Raw genomic sequence first — 7,825 nt, 5'->3', positions numbered from 1 at the left:
CCTACAAAGCCTCAGGTGAGAACAGTGTGGGAGGAAACACCTGACCGCTCCCGGAATGGCTGCTGCTGGAGGCCTGGGACTGGCTTGCCTGTTGGCTCTGCTCCACCTGGGCCGGGTTCCTCTAGGACCAGCGCCCCACCCCACACTGGGGGAAAGCTTGCCTGCGGTCATCCACAGCCATCCACCTGGCTTGGGTACATGGCGGGGTCCTTCTTAACTGTCCGCTCTTCCCTGTGTTTCTGGGATGAGCTTCCTGCCAGCCTGAGCCTATCTGGGCTAGGGGCCAGTGACCAAAGTGAAGTTGGGGGAGGCCCCACCTGCCAGGCCAGAAGAGGAAGGGTCCTGAGTCCCCCATATAGGAAGGAGGAGCCCAAGAGCAAGCTCTGTCTGGTGTTCCGAGGAGCTGCGCCACTATGCTCCCCACACTCTGCCTCCAGCCGCCGTTGACAGTTCTTAGTCTGTGGAACAAATAGGATCTGGTCCAAAGCAATCACCCAGGACCACACTGTTGCCAAATACCAGGCTGTCCTCCCCACACTGCAGTTACACTTCATAAGGAGTGGTCACCCGTACACCCACGGCAGCACGGGCACCTCTGGACCACCTCCCTTCCTGACACCACCCTTCTGGGCGGCTCCTGCCGAACCCTGCTTATTCCCATTCCTGAGTTCTCTGATTGCGGATCAACTTGGGAGCTCCATCTTCATCCTCCTCCTCACTCATCACTTGCCCTGAAATACAGCTGGAACCTCTGCCTTGGAGCATGGCCACGTCCTGAGCCCTGGGCCTGCGGACCAGCACCTCCAAGCGACTCTGCCCAGAGGTCTCCTCAGAGCTCAGAAAAGAGGAAACAGCCAAGCACTCATCAAAGGATGAATAGGCAAATAAAACGTGGAACCAAAAAAATCATAAAGAATAATAACAAGGTTATGAAATAAATACAGAACTCAGATGTCTGGAAATACATAGATATAACAATGTCTGGAAGACATTATTCTCCATAAAACAGATCAACCACAAAAGAACAAATACTGTATGATACCACCTCTGTAAGTTCTGGGGGCTTAGTGGAAAGGAATTGCGCCAGCAACACGAATGCACACGGTTTGAATCCACAATCCCTGCGGTTCACGGCCTCTGAAACACAGTCCAGGATGATCCTGCTGGCCCTTCAGCCCTTACAGGCCTCCCTCAGTGATAATCACAGGAAAACCGGTGCTGCGAACGTGCGTGTTTTCTAGTGCCTCATGGCCGAGAGGATGAGGAAGGAGGTGTACGGGTTCCATTTCTCTTCCCAAAAGTGGGAGTGCTAGATCACAGGGTGTAAGCCCTTCAGAGGCACACGACCTTGTCTCTCTCCACCAGCAGTTGCTGGGATGAAGGCAAAGCCATCAGCTCCTGTACACATTACGGCCTCGCACACCCTCCAGGAGGCTCTGCTCTGTCCTCTGGGGTCGCTGGGGGTCAGAATCAACTTGGAGGCAGTGGAACTGGTGCGTGGGGAGACTGCTCAGTGGTGTTGTTGTTTGGGGATTGGTTGGTTTTTGCTCAGTGACATTTGAAACGACGTGGCAATGCCAGCCAGTCACCTTGAGCACATCAATTGTCATCTTTTCTCAGTGAGAATCTTAATTTTTCTGATTTATTTTTCTCATTGGTTTGGTGGGTTGGCTTTTTTTCCTGACTCACAGGGTTTTTTTTCCTGATAGCTATTAATAGCGCCTTTGAATTTCTCCAGATACTCTTTTTTTTTCAGGAACAATTCACATGATTATAGAAGCTATTAATGTAGCCAGTGCTGCTTCCGGAGCGCAGCGGTTAGCTTGAGCCCTGCCTGAGATTCTGGGCCTGTGGTTCGAATGATATTGGTGATTTTTTTTAATTGGTTTCCATTTAATTCTTCATACACATTTTGTTTCATAGCATTGCTTAAAATTGGTCACAGCCCCTTGTTACACCATCTCATCACTTCCTCACTGTCCCTTGCCTTCTGTTCACCCCACGCATCCATCTATGACTCTCTGCTCCCCTCTCTCCCTCCCAGCACCTTTAGTTATTATTACACTGGTCCTCAGGCAACAGAAAAGCAGCTAAAGCTTTTACATTTCTAGCCAATGATTCTATTTTTTGTTGAGCTTACACAAAGTTCTTTGTTTCCAAAAGCATAATTATTAGTGGTATAAATAGTTGGGGTTTTTTGTTGAGTTGTGTTTTTGTCTTGGTTTTTTTTTTCCAGACGTGGGTGAAGGTCACATGAGCTTCCATTGTGAAGTACAGTTTTATTTAACGTTGCACCAGCAATTCACATGTAAATCTGGGTCTGTGTTGTCATTTTCAAATTAACAAATAAAACTAAGTCAGGGCTCGTCAAGGGGGTGTCTAATAAAATCTGCTCTAAAGAAAGAGGAACCGGGGACTCCTGATTAGCAAAGATGGTGAGACTATGTCACATACATGGACATGCTGTCAGGCGGGGCCGGTCCTTAGACAAAGGACCTGAGATACATCATGCTGGAAAGGTAGAGTGTCAGCGAAAGGGAGGGAGGCATTGAACGAGATCGATTGACAGCAATGGGCTCGCAGGTGAGGATGGTGCAGGACAGAACTCAGAGCCGTTATTGAGGGCTTCACCTTGATGGCACCTCACAACAGCAACAAACAAAAGTTGCCCTTCACAACCACAGGTGTCCCACTTCAGCAATGTGCCGCGTGCCCATCATGCCCTCCAGCCGGCTCACGCAGCAGCGTGCAGGTGGGCTTCCTGTAGCCTGGCGGGGGCAGCAGCCTTCCCCTCAGGTGGGCTTCCTGTAGCCTGGCGGGGGCAGCAGCCTTCCCCTCTGTAGCGTTCCTCATGCCACAGGAGTTGTTGGGCACCATCCAGTCAGAGCTGACCCACTGGTGGGTTTTTAGAGGCGGTTAATCGCGTGGGGGGGCGATTGCTCATCCTCCCACAGAGCGGATGGTGGATTTGAACCTCCTGCCTTTGGGATTGCAGTGCAGCTTCTTGCCACTAGGCCACCAGAGCTCCCTGCAGCAGGAGTAAAGAAAGAGGTCAAGTAAAAGGGACAGAAGCTAAATTCCTTAAGAAAGTTGCAAGGGATGGGTGGGCTGGGGAAACCCCCTGTCACTTTCACCATTAACAATGGCACCCCACCAACATTTGCTGGGAGGAGGAGCCCTCAGGAGGCCAGGAGGTTGAAGAACAAAGAATGGGAACTGACATCTCAACCTAATGATGTGGCTGAAGTTACAGTGATAGGCTGAGCTCATCCAGAGAGGAAGGGGTACCCACAGGGGCCCCATCAAGTCCAGCGGAAGAAAGACAAAAGCCAGGGAGTCTCTCCCTTTGCACAGCAAGGGTTCTCTGCTAGTGGCCAGCCCAGCCCATCCGGGGCAGATTCAGGGCCCCACAACGAGTGGGGAGTGGGGCACAGTTACCAGGGGCCAGCTGCTGGCGGGGGGGACCACCTGAAAGACTAGCAGAAGTTAATCACCTACATGCAGCTGAGCTGATAAAAAAGACCCTCCCACAGGTGGGCACTTCCACCAGAGAGGAGAGGAAAGGTGGGCTTATCAGGTGGGCTGGGGCCAAGCTAAGGAGGGCTCTCCCCTTCCGAGGCAGCACGGGACACACAGCATCTATTAGGATTGACAGGGTGGTGACCCCAGGTCAGGAACAGTTGCTTAAAAGCTCCCAGGAATCCTAAATTGGAGCAGAATCTTGTTTCGAGATGGTGACATGAGAAACAGAATTTCATCTCAGAGAGTCAAGTCTGTGAGGAGGGTAGAAGGCCCAGGACAGGCCACACGGAGCCAAGCCACAAGGGCATCTGTGTGAGGAAGTCCTCGTCAAAGCCTTCCATGCTAGGAAATGAACCAGCCCTGCCTGCAAGGGGAGCACATCTCCACCTGTCGGTGAATGTTCTAGAAATGGCAAATGTACTGTGTGGGACCAGGTAGTGGCACTATTCAGAGGCAGGAACTCTTGAGGAAGGGCAAGGCCAGCACCAAAGGAATCTCCAGATTGGGCCTGTTGACAAAGGGGAGGGAAGTTGGTGCTATGGAGAAGTCTGGAATCTAAGTTGGGATAGGGCGAGAGAGGGTTGATGCAATACTGATCAGGTTGCTAGGAGACCCCAGCCTTCTAAGGCCTCTCCTTCACTCTGGCTCCTTTCACAGCCTCCTCCACGCCAGAATTTTCCAACAGGTGAACTTGCCTACCTTCCTACCTTTCCATTCCTTCCACACACAAGTTTCTGCTCAGACCAAACCTATCTGACCCAGCATCCCTCAATCCCCACTTGGTTTCGCCTGTATTCTTTCCCTGTTCATAGCCACTCCACTTATGGGAATCCCTGCAGGGATGCTGATTTCACTTGTGACTGTGGAGCCAGCAAGATGGGGTCCCACTGGGGCCATAGCAAGTCAGAACTTCATAGGATCTGCTGGCTGTCAAGGTTGCTGGTTAGGGTACTGGGTAAAACACCCCAGTTTCTCACAGGCAGCACTGTCACTGTGATAATCCTGATGAAGGCAAAGCAAAGGGTAAGGTCAAAGGAAAACAGCTCTAAACAATGTCCGTGTGCGTGTGCGTGTGTGTGTGTGTGTACACACACATGGAGAGTGGATGCTGAAGTTCAGGAAACTTGAACTTCAGCCCCTCTCTCCTAACAGCCCTGGTCATGTTCACAGAGTGTATTAGCTTCCTGCTGCTGCTGTAACAAACCAACAAGGATACAGATACTTAGAAAAAAAAATACCCATTTATTATCTCACAGTTCTATTGAGTCAGAAGTTTGGGGCTTGTTTAGAGAAGCTCAAGTCTAAAATCAAGGTTCTGGCCACCCCGAGTTCTTATCCTGATGCTTGGAGGGAGAATTGACTTTCCACCTGATTGAGTTTGTTGATAGAATTCATTTCCCTCTCCCCTCTTCCATGAGGACATTTCCCTCGTCAGGCCTGCAAGGGTCAACTCATTCCCTCATCTAGAATCGCTCACTTCTCTTCTGTTACCTCTCCAACTTCAGGCAGAGAAAATTTTCTATTTTAAGGGCTCATGTGATTGATTGGACTGGGCCACCCAGACATTCAGCTAGAATCTCCATAGTTTGAAGTCCATAATCATAATTAACACAGCTTTATCTGGGGGCAATTCTGATCACCACACATAGTAAAATGCAAGAGGAGATATTTTTTCCTAAGATTTGGCATTTTCTATTTGTTCATCGAAGACAATGTCAGACGCTCTTGTAGAGTATGAATAGTTGTTGCTTTTTTGGTACCATTAGCTTAAGGTGTGGTAACAGCCTTCTTAAGACTTTTCTGTGAAAGCATTGAATTGGTTAGAAAAGAACAGAAATTGTCAGAGACCATTTGCACATAATACTGCCCTATGAATTGTTACATACACAACAAACATACACACATCACACATAACATGAATATGTCTGAATTCAGCCAGGATGTAAAAATACTCTCCTTACACTCCTAGTACCAGCAGCCAGGAAATCAAGAGACGAATTGCATTGGGAAAGTCTGCTGTCAGGGACCTCTCCAGAGTACTGAAGAGCAACAACATCAGACTGGAGACTAAGGTGCACCTGATCTAGGCCATAGTCTTCACAATTGCCTGCTATGCATCAGAGAGCTGGATAATGACTAGGGATGATAGAAAGAGAATTGCTGGAGACTAAGTTGCACCTAATCTAGGCCAAAGTCTTCACAATCACTTGTTTTTTGTCAGAGATCTGGACAATGACTAGGGATGATAGAGAATTGATGCCTTTGAGCTGTGGTGCTGGAGAAGAGTGTTGAATATACCATGGACTGCTAGAACAAAAAGATTTGTCCTGGAGGGGGTGAAAACGGGCTGCTCCTTGGAGGCAAGGATTCTGAAGCTCCATCTGACATACTGTGGACATATTACAAGGAGGGATCAGTCCTTGGAGAGGGACATTATGCTTGGGGAAAAGGGAGGGACATCGCAGGAGAGGAAGACCCTCAATGAGATGGACTGATTCAGTCACTGGGGCAATGTGGGTAGGTGTGGCAGAGACAGTGAGGTTGGCACTGGATAAAGCAGGGTTTAGGGCTTTTGTACATAGGCTCGCTGTGAGTTGCAAGCTACTGGACAGCACATAACAACAACAAGAGTGTATTTGGCTAACTTTTAGGAGAATGTTTTTTTATTTCTTTGCATATAATAATTTGTTTACATTGTGTTTCATTCATGTTACAATCATTCATATATATTGTATTTTATATCATTAGTTATTACTGATACATACCTGTTATTACCCCATCTTTTCAAGTCCCCACTGAATCATTCTTATTCCTTCAAGAGAAGTTTTTCTTTTGAAACGATGATTTTAAACAAGACCCTAGAATTAGTCAGGACTGGCCTGGCTTGACCTCCAGCTGGGCCTGCTCCAGATTCGGGGAGCATTTCAGGAGCACTGGGACGGGTGTCTGTCTAGCTTGGATGCGGGTGTCCAGAAGTGGGCTGGTGGCTCTGTCTAGTCCACACAGAGCCTCCCCCGACTGAGGGGAAAGCATCTTGCTATCTCAGTTTTCTTCCTGCAGAGATGTCCAGAAATCCTTTTAGACAACAAAGGACAAGCCTGGATTCCTTTTTCTGGGTGAACGAGGTAACTGGAGAGGTCACCTATGTCACAGTGAAGACTGAGGCACCCAAAACTTCTCCCTCTTTGACTGTGAAGCCACGAGACAGGGCCAGCTCTCAGCATGGAGAAGGGCAGGCTGCTTCTTGGTTCAACACACCAGGACCGGGATCAAGGGCCGCCCCTCAGGCCTCTCCCTGGGGTCCACCCACAGACACTCACTTCATCGACTTCACCAACTCCATACCCTCTCTGGCAGCCGAAAGCCTGGCCAAAGCCATAGGCCCTGCTGGTGGCGCCTCAGAAACTTCCGTGTCCATCCCACCACTGGGTGGCACTCGGCTCCCATTGGGCCCCATGGTACCTGGACCTGCTTCATTCTCAGCAGCCGCTCAGCTCCGGCCCAGCCCTCCTGCCCCCTGGGTCCCTACTCGCATACTGGAAATGGTCTGACCCTGGAATAACTGATTCTATAAAGCCTGGAACCGTCTGCCTGGCCACCCTCTTAAAACACCCCTTTTAACCGCATCTTGGAACTCTTCCAAGAAGCCCCCCTGCCCATCCCAGGTCACCAGGACCCTCTGGTGGGCTCTTTGAGGGACAAGCCAAATGCTTTCACAAACAATAAAAATGCTATTAGGGTTTTCGCACTGATGTTGTTAAAGGACTTCTCTTATCTCCCATGTCATAACTGGTAATTATCCATACTTTCTTGGGTGGATCGACCCAGTTCTAACTTTGAGGAACCAGTAACATGTTTGGAGTTCTGGCAGAACCAGGTAGAGATTTCTTAGACAGGAACAAGCCAGAAGTGGCCTCTGTTCCAGGCCTGCTGTCCCTGCGGACAGGGCTGCGGGTGACGTGAGATGGGACAGCACTCCTAGATCCTGAGCATAAAGGTGATAGAGGGTCTTGAGGGAGATGGGTAGATGGGGTGGGGGGAATGAAACATGGCCCGCATCTGTGGCACAACCCACTGAGGAAAGTTCTCTGAGTTGGGAGGCAAAAGACCTGTGGATTTTTGGCCAGGCAACCTCGGGCTCTCTGGGCTTCTGACTCCTCCCTGCACAACACAGAGTAAAGCAGGCTTATCCACTAGGCCTGCCCAAGCATGTGGCTGGGACCTGTTTCACAGGACCCAAGGTTGAACTAGACATCGCTAAAAAGAGGGAAGTGGGAAAAGAGCTGGGCAGGGATTTCTTGTG

The sequence above is a fragment of the Elephantulus edwardii genome, unplaced genomic scaffold (assembly GCF_000299155.1).
Source record: "Elephantulus edwardii isolate Elephantulus edwardi_28Jun2011 unplaced genomic scaffold, EleEdw1.0 scaffold00121, whole genome shotgun sequence".
Classification (NCBI taxonomy): Eukaryota; Metazoa; Chordata; class Mammalia; order Macroscelidea; family Macroscelididae; genus Elephantulus; species Elephantulus edwardii.
This window is presented reverse-complemented; position numbering follows the sequence as displayed.